General features: G+C 45.2%; 1 protein-coding gene across 3 annotated transcripts in view; it reads right to left on the bottom strand.

The window, feature by feature from the left end:
- Nucleotides 1–22681, bottom strand: part of CSNK1G1 (casein kinase 1 gamma 1) — a 106648-nt gene extending 83967 nt beyond the window's left edge. For 2 of the 3 annotated variants that reach the window (XM_088172292.1, XM_088172294.1), the window contains exons 1-2: nucleotides 22566–22652; nucleotides 2611–2697 (exon numbers count right to left, since the gene is read on the bottom strand). The gene's annotated coding sequence lies outside the window, so the exon portion shown is untranslated. Of the gene's footprint in view, nucleotides 1–2610; nucleotides 2698–22565 lie in introns of all 3 variants that reach the window. The other variant, XM_088172293.1, reaches the window with a different exon arrangement.
- Between the last annotated feature and the right edge of the window lie 895 nt (nucleotides 22682–23576).

Genomic DNA, 23576 nt, shown 5'->3' with positions numbered 1-23576 from the left:
GATCTTTGATGGGGGCTCTCCGGCTCCTTAAAGTCCCAAAACTGGAGGGACAAAATTCCCAAGAACATCTCCAGCAGGCAGCTCCAATACATTGAAATTGCACTTCACATGATGTACCTTTCTACAAATAGATATTGCTGTTTTTTGAGGAATGCTTAAGCACTTAAATAATCCAGAAGCCTGATGGATGACTAATACAACTAGAAAGCTCCGTGTACAAAAAAAAATTGAGGCTTCCCCACATTACCAGGGCTGCTCTCAGGATGCAAGCAGGGTACAGAGGAGGCACCTACAGCCCTCACAGCTATCTCCCTGGTTTTGGACATCAGCTTGAGACTGCAGATGCTGTTGCTCTTGTTCATTTATGCCATCCAGGGAAAAAACTTTGCACTTAAGGTCAAATTCCCCAAGCTGGATGTGGCTGACTGAGCACACTGAGGTCACTATGGCAGTGCCAAGAGCCAGCTCCTCACTCACATGGATAATGTCTGGTTCTGCAGCACAAATGTGGGAGGGAAGTATCTGGCACCGGTTTCATTGGAGCTGGGAAGAAGTCAGGACAGTGCACCTTGGGGATCCTGAGGCAGAGAACATGAAGGTGAGGACAAGTAATGGCACAAGGCAGAGTGCTGGCTCACAGTAGCACCTGTGGAATCATAGAATGGGAAAACCAGTACCTCTTTAAATATTAAGTTAAAATACACAAAGATAAAAGGAGGCAGGAACAGGAAACAAGCTTCACCCAAGTGAAAAAGCATGCTACAAATGCAAACCTTGGGAAATAAGTATATCTGAGTCAAAAAGATTTCCCAAGATCTCAGACATCTTACAGGCAGGATATAGACAAACAAGCCAGTGACTTCAGTTCCAAAAGAAACCCTCCACAACATCACAACAGCAAAGCTTTAGACCTCAGGAGCTTCTCTTTGAGAAAAAAAATAATGTGAAAGAAGGTCCAGGCAGATGGCACAGCCTCTGATGGACTCATAGAAGATATTAAAGCACTGTACTGCACCAGCCTGAACTGCTCAAACTAAACACTTTTCAACAACTAATGATACTCCTACTACTGTCACCAAAAATAGACAAATTAGTTTTAGAGAATGAAGCTGCAAAAATAATTTGAGATACAATATAAAGCAAAATTGGAACCAGATTTCTCCTCCAGGCTGGAAACTGCTGAGAGGATGATACTGTGGCCCATGCACTGTGTCCCCTCCACCCCCAGCTGAAATAACCAAAAGGCAAGAGCTCATTAAACTTTCTACATAGAAAATTGGAAATGGAAATTACAATTTTAAAAGAATTTGTTTTGTCATATCACTTTGGCCAAAAATAGAAACAACATTCCCAAAGGATGCTGCACAATTATGGCCCTAAACAAAACATCCCAATGACTTAATCAGGATCACTTCGTCCACAAAGAAAAAAAAAAAGTTTATCACTACATAAATCCTTTTTCAGAAGTCCAGAAAGGGAACTCTAGAGCCAGTTTCAGCCTTTATGTACTCCCCAAAGATCCCTTGTGCCTAGCAGGGACAATTTTCATGAAATCAAGGAATCTACCTCCACTGGAATGAGTCCAACACTCTCACCTGCAAATACTATTCCATTTGATTTCTGGAGAGGAAAATTTCCTGACGACTTCAATTCTGAGTTTTCTGCTCATTCCATAGGTGAGCTGTTACAGAATAGGTAACCTGGCCCTTATTTTATTTGTATCACAAGCACACAGACACAGAACACAAGAACTCTGCTTTCAGTTCACCACAAAAGACTCTGGACTCTCCCTGCCTTTAATCCTGTCCAATTTCCTTGTTTGTCACTGACAAACAACACTGCAGCTACCTACTTCTCAGCTCTACAAGTGTCTTTCTAAAAATAATGCCAAGGAAAGGAAATCAGGGATGTAAGTTCCCAGATAAGTTACTTCAGATGAAAAATGCTAACAAAACTGAGAGGAAAAAAACCATCAAAACGGAAACAAGGAATAAGAATTGAACAACTTATATTTGGGTCTCTAAGCATCCTTCCATAGGCTCAACACATATTTCATTGATAGTCCAGATAAGCTACTAGATTTTTAGTGTCTTGCCTTATATAGAGGATCAAAGAATCCTAGAATAGTTTGGTTTGGATGGGACCTTAAATATCAGCTTGTTCCACCCGCTGCCATGAGCAGGGACACCTTCCACTAGACCAAGCTGCTCCAAGCCCTATCCTGGCCTTGGACACTTCCAGGGATTGGGCAGCCACAGCTGCTCTGGGTAACCTGTGCCAGTGTCTTACCACCCTCACAGGGAACAATTTCTTAGTTGCATTTAACCTAAATTTCCTCTATTTCAGTTTGAAGTAATTTTCCCTTGTCCTGTCACTACAGCTCTGGATGAACAGTCCCTCTCCAGCTTCCCTGTAGCTCCTTCAGATCCTGGAAGGTGCTCTGAGGTGTCCATGTAACCTTCCCTTTTCCAGGTTGAACAGCTTCAGCTCTCCCTGTTCCCATAACGGAGGTGACTCGCATCAAATGCAGGTGAGTTTGGGTTTTTTAGGAAGGAATATTTGAGCTTCAAGCTAAGACACTCCAGAATATCAAAGGCATATGACACTCACCACACGATGTGTGACTCACTTCTTAGGGCAGCGAGTGCTGGGGCATGGGAGCAGCAGAGCAGCCAGGCACTCATATCTATACTGAACCTGGTAAGGAAAAAAGCATATTTTAGGAAGTCTCCGTGCAACACTTCACACCAGTGACTTCCAATCCTACTGTATTCTGCTAAAAAAAAAAAAAAAAAAAAAGGCATTGTTTGGTTTCAGCTAGATATGGCAGCTTCCAAGTACAGGGGGTTAAACAGAGCCAAACCCTACTCATAGGAAAATCATTCTCCTTACCCTATGTCAGGGCAAACTCACAGCTTTCTATGCAATAAATAATGTGAACTTAAGCTCAGAAGACAGTGCTTTCTTAAAAATAGGTATTTCTTTCTCTTCAGTAATTGGAGGTTTCGTTTTTGGTAAACTCTGTTTCCCCACCTTGGGAAACAGGTTCCCAAACCTGAACTCCCTTGATGCAGTATGCCTGGTCTGGCTCCATTTCCTACCATGCCCCAGGCACTTTAGTCAGAACAAGTTTTTTTTATTTGTTTGTGACTTTCTTCCTTAAAAAAATACCCTCCAGAGCACAAGGTCCAAACACCAATTTCTGAGGGGGAGTACACTGTAAGACAGGTGTGGAAGTCAAACCGAAATGAAACCATTTCTAGGTAACTCTGCGAGAGCAACCAGAGACAGCCTGTTCAGTTCTGCACTCAAAACTTGGGCATGTAATGTCCTTTGGAAGAAAACACATGGATAGTTTTAACAAAAGTGAAAATTTTAAAAAGCAATTTTAAGTTCTGAGAAGCTCTGACTGTCATCTAAAGAAGATTCTACTGAAAAACCACAGGAGACTCCCTTACAGAGGCTACAAGCAACCAGCTCCCAAATGGGTATTCCAAACTAAGTTGGCACTTTATCCTTATTTTTCCAACCGTTACAGCAAGGTAACAGTAAAGGTCCATACTATCTTAAACCAGAGGGCGTTTTTGCTCTCTCCAACATGAAGTACAAGACATGAAGACAAGACCAAAGCCGCTATGGCTGTGCTGCTGAGTTACACCACTTTGACTGAAGCCTGTGGGAATTTGGTGTCCACCTCTGCCTTGTCCTTTCAGGAACTTGTGGACAGTCCAGTCCAAGTCACATCCACGCTCTTCTGACGTTGTTCATGGTTTCTGTCCTTGAGAAGCTTGAAGGATTGCTCAGTGGGGCTGTGGTGGACTTTGAAAATCCCCACGAGCTCCTAACAGCTATTATTAATTAATCCTCCTCTGTAATTATCCAGCACCAGCTTCGGAATGAAGCCAACCACCAGCGTGAGGAACACACACCACTACTCCAGTGTACAAGCAGTGACACTCACTCCCCTCAAATGAAAAGGCATTAGGGAGCTGAATGTAGCCCTCAATATAAAATTTACTGTGAAGCATTTAAGGCCAACTTTTGTTCTACTTGATACTAAAGTAATTCCAAGTAATTGACCAGGTCAGAGGCTGCAGCAAGAAAGAACCAGCCAAACTTGTACCAAACCAAGACCTAAAAGAAATAGAAAAACACAAGCACCTATTCACAGGAAAACAGGGATTGCATCTTTATTTAGTGACTTGTCATTCACTCCTGGCCAAAAAAAGGAGCATACCGTTAACATGATAGTCCACATATTTAAATGCTGAACACCCTTTTAGGTCTGCTTTCTTGCCACTTGGAACATGCCCTACTTAAACTTAGAAAGAAAACCAAAACCTGTGCATAAAAATTCCAGATGGGTTCACTGGCCAGAAACTCAGTTTCCTTACACCAATCCCAATGTTTGGTGGTGACTCCAAACAAGGAAGCCAAACAGAAGACTATTTATAATACACTCCACAGTACAATGATTCACTGTAGGAATAGAGGTAAATAACTCATCTCGTGCCATCCTAAGGTTCACGTTTGAACCAGGAGTTACACATTATTCATGTTCTGCTCAAAGAACAAGACAACCAGCACGTTACAGAGGATGGATCAAAGCATAACATGGGAAAATACCCACGCTGGTCAGACTCTGCCACTTCCTACTGGCAAGACCAAGTGACAAAACCCATCCCCACCTCATTCAAGATTTTTTTTACAGAGCTTTAGACCTGAAGCCCAGCAAACATGACTCCCACATTCACAGAGATGTGACTCCAGCATCTTGAGAGAACTCAAGGTTCAAAATGCAGAGCTTGTTCTCCATCCTTTCCCTGGCCATACACCAAGAAACCCTGCCCATGTTAAATGTGGCCAGGAAGCCAGGAACCTCGTTTAGCTACAAGCATGGCATGGAGCAGAAAGACACCTCTGGCAGTAGCAGAAAGCAATGGCTGGCAAGTGAGAATATGAGGACAGCCCGGTTAGAGCACCAGTTTATCATGGTAACAAGCTCCAGCCTCTCCCTTTCCATCCAGCCTTGATGCCTAAAGCCTGAGAATCCAGGGACCGCTTCCCTGGGTGAAGGGAAGCATGAAAAATGACAACAAAAGAGGAAGTCTAAAACTATGACTTGCAAATGGGACCCTTTCTAGCTCTTGACAAATAATTAACTCTTTTTGCAGTTAATTAGCACCTTCAGATACTGAGCCCATTTCCTGGCATGGATGGATCCAGAAAGGCCTTAGGCCCGGAGACACACACCTGGAGCTGAACAGGCCTTGATGTTTTACAACCATGCAGGAGTCATGCAGTCTCCTTCCATGAGGATGCTCTGCTTCATACCAGGCACTTCAGTAAGAAGAATTACTTATTTTCCAGAGTGCCAAAGGCAGGAGGACGTGAAACATTCAGGGAGCTGGGCACAGGTCCTACACATCTGTACTCAGGACAAGCCCCTCTGCTTCAGTCAACAGAACCACAGCAAAGCCGCCTCTTCGCAGTACATGGCCAACAAGCAGCATGTTGGTCAGCCCTCAAAGGTCATTTTAGGAAGAAGTTCTTTACTTCTTCCAGGTGAGGCATTAGAACAGAGAGATTGTGGACTTTCCATCCCTGGAAGTATTCAAGACCAGGTTGGACAGGGCTCTGGTCTAGTGGAAGGTGTCCCTGCCCACAGTAGGGGTCAGAACAAGATGAGCTTTGAGGGCCCATTCAACCTAAATCATTCTCTGAATATCACAGGATCACAGAAACACCACCACACCAGCTGGAGAAACCACAAAGACCCCCAAAAACTCTTTGAGCTGTCAGTGTGAGAGAAAATGGCTCCACCAGAAGCTTTAAGCCTTAAGTAGTTTTCCACATTACTTTTCAAAACAAGAAGCAGATGAGAAGTTTGTTTCAGTTTCAGAGTAAAAACTAATGTCCTTGAAGGCACCACGTGAAAAGCTAGTATTTGGTACCTAGAGTACACAACCAGGTCCTTCATGTACTCCAGGGGCCAGGGAAATACTTGCCAGCCTGAATCAGGAGGTGTGACTTCTGTGGCATAGTGCTTCCAAGGTGAGGGTACAGCACAGCCACTTTTTGATTCCCCGAGGAGGACATGACTTCTGCCATAACAGGGAAGGTGACTCTACAAATCCACTTCTCCGTGGTTCTCTCAGGAAGCTGGTACAGAGACAGTTTTTGGATCTTTTGTACTTCAGCTCATTATTATTTTATTACCAGTTAACAGCACAAAACTCTTGAGTAACACTTTGAAAAAGCTTCTCATCTTTCGGCTCGAGGTATTTGTACTCTTCCCAAATTAAAGCAGGAGAACAATATTCAAATTCCAACCTAATTGACACTGCCCTACTCCAAAGTGTTCACACCATCAAGCACAGCAGAAAAGGTACAACAGCTCCCACCAGCATTAGATGATGGAACCTCAAGAGCCAACACAATAACTTGCGTTAAGCTCAGACAAGGAGAACCACAGCTTAGTAGTGCCCAGGATATGCAATTCTCTGGAAATAGGAGGCGTAATTCTCCAGAAACAAGTGACTTACCTGAAAAGCAACCTATCAGTCCTGGATCAGTGGGGGTTCACATGAGCAGACTCTCAATCAAAGCATTCCACATCCATATGGAAAAATAAAAGGTCTCTGCAGACCATTTCCGGTGTGTGGTAAAGCCCCTTCAGGACACCTCAACTCTGCCAGACAGCTTCAGCATAAACCTTTAAATATATGAACCTGAAGCTATGTGTCAGGGGATGGTTAGGCTGGATATTAGGAAAAGGTTCTTCCCCCAGAGGGTGGTCAGGCACTAAACAGGCTCCCCAGGAAACAGTCACAGCCCCAAGGCTGCCAAAGTTCAAAGAGCTTTTGGACAACACTCTCAGGCAGAGGGTGGGATTGCTGGGGTGTCTGTGCAGCACCAGGAATTGGATTTGATAATCCAATTCAGAGGTGAAACACCTCATGTCATGTCCTCCAAGAACCAAAGAGGTGAACTAAAGAACAGGGCACAGCTAGCTTGACCTCCAGTTTGGAACAGCACCATGCACATGCATTTGGGAAGGGACTAGAGTAAGAATACTATCCATTTTTCCACCTCCAGTGTATTTCTGGGCCTCCCCAAGTCAGTTTGGGCATCTGAGTGCTCTGGGTGTGATTGCTAGGATTGTCCTGTGCAAGGTGAGGAGCTGGACTTTGCTGATCTTTGTGGGTCCCTACAGTTCTATCAAGAACACTCAGAGCAGCCTCTTCACGAGCATATCCAGTTCTTCTCCAGACTCACACCAAGTTTTTGCAGCCGCAATAGTCCCTGGCTACCTGAAGGACATCTCAACCCACCTCCTGTCAGCTCCATTTAACCCTCTCTGGACCTCACGGCAGCAGGAGTGGACTATTCTCCCACATGCACCCGTGATGGTTTTGAGACCTGACGTAGTCCCTGCCGACCCTTTAATGTCACACAGGTCTAAATAACCACTAAAATAAATAAATAACCACTTCTTGGCAGGGGAGGAAGAGAGACGAACTTTGACTGCACAGACTCGATAAACAGCATTTTACTATGAATAAATCACCGATATTATCTGCCGATTATCAGTAGATATCAAAAACAGCAGAGCAGCAATGAAGCAGAAAGGACCTCAATGATACATTAAGGCTGTCTGCCATCAAAACACGGAATGTAGCAGGGTCAAAAGGGGAAAAGTCATACGTTGTTGAGTAGATTTTGCTGCCCTTTTGCCAAAACCAAGCACATTCAATGCCTGAGGAAGAGCTGGACACAAAGATGAGTGCCTTCATGATTGCACTTGAAGCAAAGCTCCTGCTTGGACTCGGTAATTTGCAAAGTCCTCCCTGAATACACCCCAAAGCTGGTATATACATTCATTCTGCTCAGCTGAAGAAAAAGAGAGTCAGCTTTTATCCCATACTGTACTTGGGCACTGCTCAGAACAACCTTTATCATCTCACACCATGGTAAAAAATGAAATTATACAAACCTGTGGCTTTACAAAACCCATTTCACATCTCTCCTAATTCCTTTAACTCATGAATAGCCTGCATGCCTACAACACAACAAGGAAATGCTGCAAACAAGTCTAGATCTCAATTCTGTATTTACAAAAGGAAAACAGCAAATATTCTTTGGAGTTACCTAATGCCATGCCCAATGCAATCCCAGCACATGAAGGTTTGATATTCCCAGTAAGCTGCCTGTCTGTCCCCTAAACAAGGGCCAACATTGTACTAGCAGCAAAATATTGAAGGCTTCAAAACTGATGCCAAGCATCTTTGTGATGAATGGGAACAGAACAGTGCCTCAAATAATATGAGAATAAAAAATTTAAAGAAAATACAAAGGCAACTTCAGGTAGAGTCTACTTGCAATACAGGAACATCATGGAATGAGATCCTTACAACCTTTTGATTCATCAGGAACAGAGGCTTGCTTACCCTAAATTAAATTTCATGACATGTTTTCCCTGACTATACCTGAGGTATTCCCAGCACGGAGCTGCACTGCGTGCTTCCAGCAGCAATCATTCCATATGATGTGGTTTGGTGACACCTTAGCCTGGGAGCACAGAGATGTGACAGCTCAGCTGAGGACGCTCATGAAGAGAACTCTAATTTATCCTTTCAAAGTGAGCCTATGCTCCCAAACCCTGACCTCTCTGGTACAGCTTCCAGAGCCTGAAACTCAAACAGGGAAAGCCCCCCCAAGGAGTATTTTACTTTTCACTTTGAGATGATTTAACCTTTTCCCCTGCAGCAGCTGCAGATACTGTACAAGGAACAGTAGTCTGGATGAAAGAGAGTGTGTGGCTCAGGGAAAAACAAGCACATATCTTAATATGAAACATCTGCTTTTTACTCTTTTTTTTATTGCAAAGAAATTGAGTTTTTCCCTTTTGGCTTCCCCTTCAGCAAGAGCAGAGGGTACCCTCAACAGCACACAGTAAGGGTCTGGGTGCCCTGAGTTCATGGAGAAAGGTCGAAACAGACCATCCACCTTGACTAAACATTGAGTTATGAAAAATATTTAATAGTAGGATTTTGAACTCTCATTATCGTATGGAAAAAGGCTTTGAGGAAGACTTTGATCATGATCTGCCCAAAGTGCCTCGACACAGCACTCACTCACCTTATATCCCCCTCTGAAGCACACACTATTACCATTATCACACTGCACTTTGCTCATAGTTTGTATTATTATTGTTTTCTTCTTTTCCAAGGATCCCTTTATGGGTTACATGAATCACACAGTTAATATCCTTCTAGCATCTGCACAATAAATGTTGCCACTCTCAGTACCTCTGGGAAGAAGGATAAAGCCCTCCTAAATTTAAAGTCATACTAAATGGTATTTGCTGTCAGACATGGTCGAGTTTACACTCCAGGTGTCAATCTCAACCCGGACCATCATGAGGTAATACTTTAATTTCTTTTTTTAAATTAAAAAAAAAAAATCCCATCTAGTCTAAGGAGTTTTCTTGTAAGATTCTTTTGATTCACATCTGAAGATGAGCTGCTTCAGATCTTCACATTCTTTTAAAGAAATTATAACAGAGCTGTTGGAGCACTTGCTGCTCCCAACCTGCACAGCAATGATGATTTGCTCCACATTCCCCCATTACTATATGGATTTACTCAATCATTAACAGATTCTTGATTTAGTGCTCTTTGAAACAGCCAGCTCAGCTCATACCCCTCTTCATATCTAAGCACAAGCCAGTAACCCAAATGCAGATATTTAAGATCCTTTTTCCTTACTTGAGAGATTCAGAAAGCTCATCACATGCTCAGGTGACACTTTGGCTCTCTAAAGAGAGGGAGAGAGACTAAATTAAGCTGAGTAATTTCCATTCTTCAGGGCCTCTGCTGCTGCTGCTCAAGTTTTCAGGAGACCTCAGGTTTTTTGCTGCTTTTGGTTCTCCCTCCTGGCTCTTCTCCTCTAGGTGTGAACCCCACAACAATCCACATGTGCCCCAGAAGTTGGGAAGATGCTTGCAGCCTAGAACTGACACCAGGATGAAACATCTCTGAAGGAAAACCCGCACATGCTCTTTGTAACATGGAGTAACCACAGAGGTGCAGGAACCCCTCACGGTTTGTCCCCTTATCAGACCCACTGCTGAGCAAGTCTAACTCATTATAGCAACAGGAGAAAACCAACCCAACAATACCGGGAGAGCTCTGTGCCAGGTTAGAAACTCAGGGCAGTTCAGGAACAGGTTTGACAAGCGGTATACAGGAAAGGCAGGACAAAATCTCCCCTTTTGGGCACAGCAGCCCTTTTGTTACCTCTTCCGACGTAACAAAGAAGACTTCAAGCTGTGACTGTGAACGTTCCACAATAGGATGTTTCAATCCCAGGGAAAGTATTGAAACACCAAGTTTCACGTTTCAGTATGAAACTACAATAATGGCTCCTCATCTGTGCTTAAAATTACTAGTTTAATAGTAATTTTAAATTTTTTGTCTGATTAAAACTAGATTTTTAGCAGGCACAAATTAGGAACCTAACAAAGCAACCCACAGTTGGTCAGCTATGCCATGAACACAAGGGAAACAGCCCCAGGGACATAGTGGGATCACCCCTATATATATATATACATACATATATATATACACTGCATGTAATCAGTATGACACAGAACAGGACATTAAATTGTGCTGCTTCACTCTTGGCTATCCCTGCCCCGTTCTGGGCTACCAGCTGATTGCCAGCCCAGCTGCCTGCTGAATCTCACATTGGGAAAGCTGAAGAGAGGCATTATGATCACCTCCTCCCAGATGTTTCTGCATAGAAAGGTGGAATTTCAGTAATTTTTTTCCCTTTTAAAGGGACGGAGATCAATTTCTTTTTTCATCCCCAATTTCTAATTTTATTTCCCTCCGTTTCTACCTATTCCCCCCGGAATGCCTTTACTCATAAGCCTCAGTACATTGTACAGCACATCTCCTTTGAACAGCACAGCATGGGAGGCCTGTAGATATGGACAGTATCCTGGAAACAGCTGGAGATTTCCCCTCCTGTAAGAATCCCTAAGGCATCCTCCAGAGCTCTTCAGAAGTACCATCACCTCATGCTGCCCCAGGATTCTGGAAGGGCAGGAGGTTCTTAAAGGTGGAATTAATTGCAGGAGAACACTTGTGTCAATTCTGTCCACGACAATTGAGGATGATCCAGGGAGCAGCGAACTTCTGCAGTCTGCTCCAGGATCTGCCACGGCTGGATTACAGATGTTGGCATGGACACAACTGTCCAGTCCTACCAGCATTCATTTTATGGACATGCCTGGATTTGTCTAATCACTTTTTCTGTTTGTCCAGCTTCCTAAACCAACAGCTTCTACACAGCCCCAGAACAACATTCAGAAGTTTGCTGCCTGCTTTTTAAAGAAATCCTCCCAATCCCGAGTCTCAGGCACTTCAGGCTGCCCAGGATAGGCAGCTTCTCATCCACCTTCAACTCTACTTTCTCTCTCCATACGTTTTCCCACCCTGCAAGAAGATGCAATGACCAGAAATGCACAACACAATAGGAGTAGTCACACACTTACCCACTGCAATTCACTCAGTGTATTACTCAAAGACCCTAGTCCTTAAACAGATTAATATTTGAGCCTTCCAAAAAATAAAACATGTACTACCTATAGCAAACAAGAAACCAACAACAACTGAGTCCATGCCAGAGAGATGAATCCCAACAGCTCCAAGCCTGTGCCATGCGCCCATGCCAACCAAAAGGGTTTTTCCCACTCACCTGCAAAAGAGCTTCTTTCACAAGGCAAAAAATGCACATCACTCACTGTGCTCCTGAACAGCATGGCAGACACCCAAAAATCCTATTCGGCTTCCCAGCAACTTTTCCCACTCAGCTGGCAGCATGCTGCCAACTTCAGAGGAGTCTGGCATTTTTGGAGGATGGCAGAAGAGCTCCAGAAGTACTCTGAGTACTCCTGAGTACACATTGAAGGTGTCTTCCTCATTATGCTTGTAGGTTGAATTATGCATTTAATTAGAAACAGCTTCAACAAGAAGTTGCTGAAGTTGAACATGGAGGATAAGTCTCACTTCACACAAGGAGGTAAACCCACGCAAGGAAGCACATGCCAGAACTGGCTACCTCTGTGCACCATCTCACACATACTACAAACTTCTCCCAGAAGCTGAAGTGCTATTTTGCACAGATAAGCTTCACGTTACCTTGAAGGCAAACATTACATTTCCTACCTTTTGGAAATTGCATCTGTATGAAGCTGCTTTGATTCAACTTCCACTTTCAAGCCCTCATCTTCAGTGTAGCTATCAATTAGAAATGTTTGTTACCAAGTAATCTATTCTATGCACCACATTGTGTCTGTCTCCTTTGAAACCTTAATATCCATTGGTGAGCATGGCTTTGTACCAGTAGATCACTTGTGAACCTTTTGCACTGCATTCAGATCCAGAGTTAATTCCTGTCAATAGTCACACTGGAAGTGCTATCCAATGACAAACACAAAAAGCTGTTTGGCATCATCGAGCCTCAAAGCTCCATCCACCACACAAAAACAGCATTTACTTGTTGAGAGAGATACAAGTAGAAAGTCCTTACAGCACAAGGTCATACCAAGCTTGCTGGAAGACTAAATTTAGCCACCTGTGCCTCAGGCGAGTCTGTTAGTTATGGGAAGCTCAGATACTGGTGTGGAGCACTGGTGCTGGGGTAAATGACATGGAAGACTTGACTCCATTTAATGGCAAATTATCGTGAAGCTATTAACGGGGCGCCTGATCCCAGTTCATCAAAGAAAAACAGTTTCTGAGAATCCTACAAACTCAGCACCAGGACACCGTGATCCTGTTAGGGCTGGTTTACTCAAATGTCCAAACTACTACGTTCAGAGTCAGCAGGAGGAGCTCAAGAAGATTTAACAGATGGGGTTTCAGCACAAATATATCTTAGCACACCCCATTAGCAAGCACATTTCCTCCTCTACCTCACACTACAGTTCTAACAACTACACAAGAGCAAATAGACAAGAACTCAGGGATTATTCCAAGCTTTTGTAAATGTTAGCAGAGGATGAATGAATAGTTTGTGAAGACAAGCCTCAGTTTACCAAAAAGTATCTAAGGCAACGGTTTTGCCAAGCATTTAATAATTTTCCAAGCCAAAGAGGCAGAGGTGATTCAGCTTCTTCAACTGTGTTAGGTCTTAGGATCAGTATCAGCCACGAGCCCACGGAAGGACCACAGCAGTCACAACTGAGGTTTGATGTCCAGGATCACTGCAAGAATCTACCCATGAGAAAAAACAAGTTAAAGAATCTGATTTCAAGATATCACTGCAGAATTTCTGAACTATCTGCCTCAGCCCTACATGCCTTCAGAGATGTTCAAGAATCTATTTTGATGCCAGAAACTCACACAGGAGCATTAGCTCAAGCATGCAAAGCCAGGATTACTAAGATGACTGCACCAAGTCCAACCAGGCACAAGATTTCTCGCATTAGATGTTGAGTGTATATGGTCCAAAAGGCACCAGGAAGTCACGCTCCATCCCCTAATGCCTCTGCAAACGGATGGTGCCACAGAAGAATATCTGAACACCCAACAGTCATCCTGCACCCTACCTGCATCCTACCAAATCTCTCCTTGCAGAGGCCCCAGCCAGGAGGATGCCATGACCCTTAGGTCCCCCAGCCAAAACCTGTACCTATCACCACAGCAGCCAAGTTTCTCCTAAACCCTTGTCTTCGATCACATTGTCTCCTTAAAGTCAAAGCATCAGGAAGAACAGAACAAGTGGTTCCAAAACATCCTGTTCCCAGTCATGGATCTTGATAGGCAAATGCATTCTGGCATGCCCAGTCACTCCTTAGAAGGGATAAAAACCACCAAGTACCAGTGCTGTACCCAGCAAATCCACACAAAACCAAAGAGCTGTGAATTGTGTTGGAGCCTAAATACCAGTCTTAGATTTCAATCATAGAATGCCAGGGAGCTGAGCAGAGATATTCCCCCCAGAGATGCAAAATACAGCCCAGCAATGATTTACCACATTGGCATTGCAGCTATCACAAGTCAAACTGAAGCCTCAGCACTGCCAACACTGCACAGAACCAGTCAAAACCTTTCCAAAGAAAGGACAGCTGGGAAGCAGTATCAGATGCCAAAGTGGCTAGAGGCCTGATGTCATCTGCAGGATGATCATTTGGAGAACCTGAGGGCCTCCAAAGCATTCAACCCAGCACTAAATGCAAGCCAGCTGAGGTAGGCCGTGGCTAGAAAAATTAGAGCAACCAGGGAGTGAAAATTATTCAGGGTGGGGAAGAATCATAAAATCATAGACTGATTTGGGTTGGAATGGACATTAAAAATCACCTTGTTCCACCTCCTGCCATGGGCAGGGACACCTTCCACTAGACTAGGTTGCTCCAAGCCCCATCCAATATGGCCTTGAACACTTTCAAGAACCTCTCTACCTGGAGGAATGAAACACAGCAGGTATTTTAGAAGCGTTCATTTCCATCTAAGAAGTTACTTAAAGCACGTGCTGCCCCAGTCTCTTCTTGCAGCACAAACCAGAGTGCTGTGACCTGCCAAAATTGAACAGCAAGAATGAGTTGGCATGAAACTCCTAAAGGCGAGACCTTTGAAGTTTAACCCGGACTTGAAAAGAGACAACTACAAAGCCTGTGGCCTCTGCTTCATTAAAATAAGATGTTAAAGGTTCTTAAATTTCATTTGCTCATTGAAACTCGTTCTTTTAAGATCTATGAAATAAAAATAAGCTGCAGAAATGAAACTAGCATTGTGCGTTACAAAGGAAGACAGTTACAAGGTAACTAAGGACAGCCAAGATGGGGCAGGATGGGACTGCTGCACAAGGAAGCAGCTTGTTCCAACCCTGAGAAGAGTCAAACTCTTCCATTACACTTGCCAGAATTGCCACCGTGGATGAACAATATTAAAGCTGCATTTTAGAGAACTTCCTCTCATTTGTTTCAATAGACTCAAACAAACAGCAGCCAGATCTGGAAGAAATTTGAGTGACAAGGAATAAAAGCTCGAAGATGGAGCAAGTCTGAGAGACATCAAACTGCTACTCTTCCAAAACTGACCTAAAGAATTTTATATAAGAGAAGTAATGTTAATGGCTGGGCTCAATGATCTTAAAGGTGATGCCAACCTGAACAAGTCAATGAGTCTATGGTCAATTTATATACCCCTCCTTGATTAGTGCAGGACTAGACAGATGCAGACAGATTTCCTGTGTTAGTTATCCTTGTTGTGAGCTCTCCATTCATGTGAAGGACGACAACTGAAATGATCTGAATCTATCCTCTAACTTGTAACTCAGAAATGAATGTGCAAAACAAAGGAACACTGAGTCTGGCTTATTTCTACACACAAGATATTACCTGTGCCAGGGCCTCACCACCTTCACAGAGATTTTCTTCTCAATATCAAATCTAACCCTGCCCTCTGGCAGTGGGAAACTATTCTGCCTTGTCCTGATACTCCAGGGTCTTATCCCAACTCCCTCTTCAGTTCTCTTGGGGCCTCTTCAGGCACTGGAGCCTTCTCTTCTGAAGGTGAACACCCCCAGCTCTCCTAGCTTGACTCCAGAGCAGAAGGATCCAGACCCTGGAGCCCTTGGTCTCCTCTGGACTGGCTCCAGCAGCTGATATTTGATCCCAGAGCTGGAGGCAGCTCTGTAGGTGGGGTCTCACCTGAGCAGGGCAGAGGGACAGAATCCCATCCCCCTCGGCCCACACTATGGAATCAGCCCAGGGCATGCCAGGGGTTAAATCATGAACTGAGCTCCACAACAAATCAGTAAGATGGAAGAGACCATCTTTTCTAACATAAAATAAATAGCTCCAGGAAACACATCAGAGAGGTTAGTTTCACAGAGTTCAAATAGGTTTCTCCTACAACTTGATTTAACTACCTTTGGCATTGACACAACGATTCCTTGTGGGTTGGGAAAAAGGAGTAGCTCTGTAGGAAGCAGGTATTTCAGAGTTTTCTTAGCCTCAGCACAAACTGCATGAACTCCCCAGGCTTTATCACTAGACATTAAAACATAGGACAGCAGCTACTCAGGATATTTAATAAATGATGTGGCCTCCTCTAATGCACCACAGACAACATGGCCAACTCATCTAAGAGCTGCAGAGACACAATGACCTCAGGAAAAAGATTTGGGACTGCAGATAAACCTTCACATATATGTAAACAGCCACAATATTCCCAGCCTAAAGGAATGTCATAATATAACCATAAGAAAGAAAAAAAAAATAAAAAAATGAGAAGGAGAGCAGAGGCAGACAGGAAAACAATTTTCCCATACCCCCAGTGAATATCCCCAATCCTGCACTAAATGCTCAGAGTAGCAAATCCAAGCTATTCAATTGTCTTCCACAACACACAAACTGTCAGGCTGATCTTGAATCACTGTCAACTTTTCAGGCTATTAAGCTGTTCTCCAGAAGAGATTTGCTCAAAGACGAGCAAAGCAAACCAAAAGATTCAGACAGGTAAGAGACACCTATCCATTGCAGGAGATGGCCTGCTCCAAATGGATCTGACAAGAAGGAAGAACATACCAAAAGCCAGGAGGAAATGATAATTTCAGCCCTATTGACTTTCATTGATGCTTTTGCCAATTTCTAGGAAAAAAAGGGATCGTTTAAAAGGTAGGGAGAGTCTGATGAACCAGAAATCAAATGAGCCATTTAACAAGGAACTCAAATACCTCCTCCCTCAAATAAAAAACAAAGGTAAGGGGCTGGGGGGGTGTTAACGTGGAACACAGAGATGAAGTAGGTACAACAATTCTGAGATTTCACCACTTCATAGAACCCCAGAATGGGTTGGATTAGAAGGATCTTAAAGCCCCATTCCATCCCTCTGTCATGGGCAGGGACACCTTCCACTAGCCCAGATTGCTCCAAGCCCTGTCCAACCTGGCCTTGGACACTTCCACGGGTGGGGCAGCCACAGCTTCTCTGGGAAACCTGTGTCAGGGCCCCACCACCCTCGCAGGGAGGAATTTCTTCACAGGAACCCATATAACCCCGCCCTCTGGCAGTGGGAAGCCATTCCCCCTTGTCCTGGCACTCCAGGCTCTTGTCTGCAAGGGTACAGCCAGCAAAAGAGGAGAGAAGTGTCCAGAGGCAAAATTCAGGATGATAATAAGAAGGCAATGAGCAAGAACTGTGTGACAGCATCTCAAAGAACGGCTCCCACATTCAGGCTTGGATTCATTAGGATCTGAGAAGGTTTGGGGACAACTGAAAGCCTGTAGAAGAACAAAGACTAAATGGATCAAAAAGCACACGACTGCCCCAGTTGGGGCCCCTGCAACCAAAATCAAAGGCTCCTCTCACATTGCAGAGAAGAGGAGCAGAGAAAGCTAGCGGATCCAGAGAAGAGTATATTTGAGGAGGATGCATCTTTGGGGGGAAAGAAGGTGATTCATATGAGCCTCATCTCCTCAAGAACTCCTACAGATGGGACAAGAATTAGCCATGTGAAAATCCATAGCTAGGGGAAAAAAAAAAATCAACACAGTGCAAGTCAGATGGAAAGTCAGATGGAAAGACAAAAACGAGGGTCAGGAGTGTTTCTTCACAAATGCTGGAAGTCTAAAAGCATGATAGAAAAACTCAAATGTCTGGCTTGTAAGTGGACAAAAGTTCATTCAAAACACCGTGGAGAGGAGCCACCACACACTGAAAAACAGAAAGACTAAGCAAACATTTAGAGGACCTAAGCTGACTCCATCATTTGAGCAACTCAAGTTTTTTGTGCTAACAAGAAATCCCCTATAAATCAGAATTACAAGTTTAAACCAGAAAAACAGAGCCTCAGACACCAGAGCAGCAGCTGTCATACTGTCACCAGTGGGCTGTACAAACAGGACACACAGTGTCAACCAGGCTCCACATCTCTTCATGTCACCAGAGCAAATGCCAGGTCAGTGTGTGACACTGGGACCAAGTTCTTAAACAGCAAAAAGTGATTCTCCCCAGGAGTGGATGAGAAAAGCTGCAACTCATAGAACCATGGAATGTTGGGATGGGAAGGGACCTTAAAGCTCATTCTGTTCCACCCCCTGCCATGGACAGGGATGCTTTCCACCATCCCAGGGTGCCCCAAATCCTGTTCAACCTGGACTTGGACACTTCCAGGGATGGGGCAGCCACAGCTTCTCTGGGCAACCTGTGCCAGGCCTTCACCACCCTCACTGAGAAGAATTTCATCTTAACATCTAATCTAATTCCTACCTTCATCTTGGATAGCAGTTGGAATATTAGTGTGAGCCTTACAGTGCGATCTGACCAAGTAATCAAAGCCAACCCATCTGTACAGCAAAGCTAAATATCCAAGAAGGAAACAAAATCTAAACTTACAAGCTTTTAGGAAGAAAAAAGTTAGAAGCTACATGATCTATTATTGTGTTAATGAATCATCAGATAACATCTCCGAAAAATTAAAATTGTGTCTTATACATACTCTGCCGAGTTTAGCCATCTCCTCTCTCCCTGCTTGACCCCAGAAGTAAGGCTTTTGGTGGCAAAAGATGAGGTGACAGCAACAGCTCCACTTTACCCCAAAGTCACACAGGAGGAGATGGGGAAATGCCCTTGATTCAGGCTGGTACCTGCAAGACTCTTGGCCCAGCTTTCACAGAACGACTCAGCAGCGTCTGGGCCACCCCAGCTCAGGCAGCCATGCTGGGCAAACCAGAGCTGGCCTAAAGACCAGCTTAAATTGCTGCACGGCTAATTATACTGTACACAATGAAGCCATGTCTCAGGAGTCAGGGGCTCCTGTAGTTTTTATTCCTTTCCTTCTTCCTTTTGCAGTGGACAGAGCACATCAAGGGAAAAGCAGCTGATATACTCCACTGAAAAAAGCAAGATTACTACATGGCAGAATCTATCAAAGCTCTCTGGAAAGAAAAAACTATGGGATAAAAGGAAAAATCCTTCATGTACATAAATAACTGGTAAAAAAGGGGGAAGAACGTATCACTAGTCCGTTTTGCAGCAGAAGGGACTCACCAAAGGATTTTGCTTTATACTGAGCTGTGTTACTAAGATGACAACATTTGCTACTCTGAATAATTCAGGATGAGAAGTAAATATGAGCCATGACTCCAAGGAATTGCAGTAAAATCTCATGATATGAGTGGGTGATACAATTCACACAGCAGCACATCAGGAACAACCACCCTAACATCAACTTCAAGAAACATGACAGACTGAACTGAAGCCAACCTTAGGAAGCAGGCCTACAGCAGAGTATTCCACAAAAAAACATGGCTCCATGGTTTAGGATCACTAATGAACAAGCACAACATTTGTAATTACAGAGACAGTAATACAGGATAAAATACCTCTAAAGAGGTACTCCCACCATAAATATAACCCAACACATCTGTCAACATCCCCATTGTCCTATGCCTCACCCCTCCTGCCTTACCTATCTCAAGGAGGCTGGAACAGAGCTGGCAATGACATGAAAAACAAGAAGAGCCACAGGAAGTCTAAATATATGAGGACAATTCAGCCAAGAGATTACAAGGAATGGAAAAGTATTCTCCTAAAATCATGAATATTGTGAAGTGTGAAGGTTCCTAATTTCAACACCTGGCTCAGGGAGGTCATGAACTGTTGGAGAGAGAAAAATAAAGCACTATTTCCCTGGACTAGATCTGCTGTGTTTGTGTTCTCCCCTTCCCACACATCTGCTTCTGGTTACCAGTGAGCAGGATACCAGGCCAGATGGATTCCTGGTCTCATCTGGTAGCACTTTTTAAGGCATTACATAGGATTTCATCTGTTAACCTGAAAATACACAGCGGCTGATTGCTTCCTAAGAGCTGGAAAAGGGAGCAGCATCAGGGAAGGGAAAGCAGCAAGTGGTTGTGGACTAGGATGGACTTAGGATCTTGCCCAGCTCACAACGCCCCTCACAGTAGAGTTCTGAATCTGCCTGAATATTTTCCGTTGGTGACTCTGGCACAGGAAACCAAGTTGTTACCAATACAGAGAACCGGAACAGTATGAAAACTCCTATGGAGGAGCAAGATATATGGGCTGGAATGAGGCAAGGTCACACACTTCAGACTTCACAAGAAACACTACTATGAACTGGAAAGCTTTTTAATCCAAGGAAAAAGAGAGACAGGATATTAGCTTGTTGCCATGACCTGTGAACCACCAACTTGTCTTAGACACGAAGGACACCAGCACAAAAGAATTCTCCATGGCACAGCACAGCATCCCAGAGAGCTCTCTCCTGCCATTTCTGTGCCCTGCTTCCCTCAGGGATTAGCTTTGAGTAAACATGTGCAGGGAGGAGAGCAACAGAGAACATGGAAAAGAGTGACTGTGTGGTTTGAAAATGGGGAGCCAACAGCTGGGCCAAGCTTTCCAAAAGCAGGAGAAAAGGGCTGATTTATAGGAAGCAACTCTGGCATAAACACGGGCAGCTATGTACCAGCCACAGATAAATTTATTGTGAGAACCTGGAGTGGGTTTCCAGCCCTCATGTCCAGAAAACAGAACTTACACAAAACACAGCAAGGAGCCCAAATTTGTGAGGACAAACACAGTTGTTGAAACACAGAGTTGAAAACACACAGTTATAAACTTGCAGAAGAACGCAGAGAGATGAAACTCCTCTTGCTCACCACCCAGCAGCTCTTAAAGAATAAAAAAGGCACCAGCCAAGTCCAGAAAAAGTGATTTCAGGGCAGGAACTGTTTAAAGAAACACTTGTATCTGAAAAAAAGCTCAGGTGCTTATGCAGGGTGGAAGCATAAAGCCCTGATTTTATCAAGCCAATAGTCTAAAATGTCACTGGAGTCAGCAAGATTTTTGCCAAAAGGCTGGAATACCAGCAGTGCCGGGATGCTGCTACATCGGCGGCCAACATGGAAACTGAGATTTCCCTGACAGCTCTCACCTGCATCCTCCACTCTTCCTAAGTACATCTGCATGGGTTTTTTACTAATAATGATTTTTTTATTACACACCATGATATTTAAATTCTTTTCTTATCTGGTCACACCTTGCCAGCAGTGACCTTCCCTGAACAAGAACTCCTGCTGATATTTATCATTGGCAGCACCTCCAGCTCATCCCTGACTCCCAAGAGCTCCAGTGTGAGCCCCGTTTCACGTGGAAATAACCAGTGTGTGCATCGCTCTACAACAGCAATGTCATGAAACCCAAATTCTCTCACCAGTAACACTTCATCACCCAGGTGGCACTTTCAAAACTTGAGCCACTGGCAAGCATTGAGGAATTTTGCAGGCTGAATCTCTGCAAATTCATAACTCAAAGGCACTCTTTGTTTTTTTTGGAATGTGTCTTGGGAAAATGCTACTAATATTTATTAAGAGCTTCTCAAGAGGAACAAAGCTCATGATTCCCAGTTCACCCATCATCCCCTCCCAACAGAGACTGAGTTACCAACACAGCACTGAACCAGGGATGTAGAGAAGGATTATCTGGGTAAATCACAGCTGACAGCTGGGGAGCTGAGAGAAGGAAAAGGCAGGTCCTGAAAAACTTGGGGAGCATTAGGTCACTAGTAAAAAAAAAAAAAAAAAGTCAAGTCTGAGGTCACACCCATGACAGTGGAACTTCAGGCAGGTCACGGTGAGCCCAGAAAGGAGGAATGTAGAAAATGTCATACAGTCAGGCACAGGAAGCAGCTCAACAGAGCTTAGACTCTGCTCAGAAGACTTCCCACGAACAGAGAAGTCACTGTCGAGAAAGGCTAAAGGGGACTGTTGGTAGCAGTGAAACATTTGGAAGGGAAGATATCAACCTCCTGAGGCAGTTGATGCTGCCCCATCCCTGGGAGTGTCCAAGGGCAACTTGGACGTGGTTTGGAGCCGCATGGTCTAGTGAAAGGTGTCCCTGCCCATGGCAGGGGGTGGAATGAGATGACCTTTAAGATCCTTCCAACCCAAACCATCCCGATTCCACGATCTGGATAAGACAACAAACCCAACCCTTAGAGTTCCACACTGTGCCAAACAGTATAAGGAAATACTTTCCAGACGTAGAAGGGATATATAACTTCTTCACACAAATAAATTGCTAATACACCACCAGTTACAGAGAGCATTTCGCGTCCTTAGACTGGGAACACCACCAGGTTCAGCAGTTCCCAAGGCACCTTCAGCTCCTTCCTCGGCAGGTTCCCGCCCCGCACTCCCGAGACAGCCCCTCAGCTCTTGCTGCCGCGTTCCCCCGACTCAAATCCCGCCGTTCCGCCCCGCACGGCGGCACCAGCCCAGCACCCCGAATCCGCCCCGGTTCCCTTCGCCCACACCCCGGGGGAAGCTGCGACCCCCGGCCGCCGCCGCCGCTCCCCCACGGGGTCCCTCGGGCCGCCCCACGGCGGCTCCTCCACTCCTCGGCCGGCGCCGTTCCCGCCGCACCGGCGGGGCTGGAGCGCCGAGCCCGGCGGAGCCTCCGCCGCGGGCGGGCCGCGAGAACCGCCCCCCGCCCAGGCCCCGCCACCCGCGCCCCGCGGCCCTACCTGCTCCGCCGGCGTCGCGCTCCCCGGGCGGGCCGGGCCGGGCCGGGCCGGAGCCGCCGCTGCTCTCCCCGCGCCCACCGCAGCTCCTCCCTCACGGCACTCGACGGCCACAGCCCGACCCGGCAGCGCTCAGCGCCGGCACCGCCCCGCGCGGCTCCGCCCTATGGCCGCTCCGCGCCCGCGCCGCTTCCGGGGCACCGCGGGCCCTGGAAACCGCGTGGCGTTGCCAGGAGGAAGCGGCGGGCACAAGGAGCCCTGGGACAGCGGCCGCAGGGGCTCCGCTGCCGGCGGGGCTCGCTGTGAGCCGCGGCTCAGCTTAGCACTCCGGTGGGACTCGGCATCCTCCGGGATTCAGCACCCATTGGGGCGGTCCCTTCCAACCCAAGCCGTTCACTGATTCTATGGAAGAGGAGCAGAAACCCACTGGCGTTGTCACCGGGATGCTCCCAGGCTGATTCTGGTGAAGAACTTGGCATTTTCCAGATGGATGTTTTAAACTGACATGTTCATTGAATCACAGAATCCCGCCTGCTTTGGGTTGGAAGGACCTTAAAGATTTCTCGTTCCCTTCCTGCCATGGGCAGTGACACCTTCCACCCAAGTAGGTTGCCCATTCCTTGAAAATGGTTAAAAACACCATGAGGAAAACCTTCCCCTCTGGTGTTCAGGCCTCCGGCCTGGAGACAATCCATTATCCAGCCATATACAGAACAGCTTGCCAGCATATGGGCCCCACCAAGGATGAACCACAGGTTTATTTGGAAAATGTGTTCAGGTCCAAAATTACTTACTTTCCCTACTACCTTGTAATCCTGAGGCCGAGCTTGGAAATTTTTCTCTGATGCGATAATTAACCTGAAAACAAATTCCAGTTCTAATAAAAATGAACCTTTCACTTTAGGTTTTTCCTTTCTCCTTTTAGAGCTATATGCACTCAGCTGACTCCATACAGGTTTAATAAAGGCTTAATATTTTTTGCTGAACCTTTTAAGCTGTCAGCATCAAAAGTAG

Source organism: Sturnus vulgaris, chromosome 13 (assembly GCF_052056855.1).
Source record: "Sturnus vulgaris isolate bStuVul1 chromosome 13, bStuVul1.hap1, whole genome shotgun sequence".
NCBI classification, from domain to species: domain Eukaryota; kingdom Metazoa; phylum Chordata; class Aves; order Passeriformes; family Sturnidae; genus Sturnus; species Sturnus vulgaris.
This window is presented reverse-complemented; position numbering and strand designations above follow the sequence as displayed.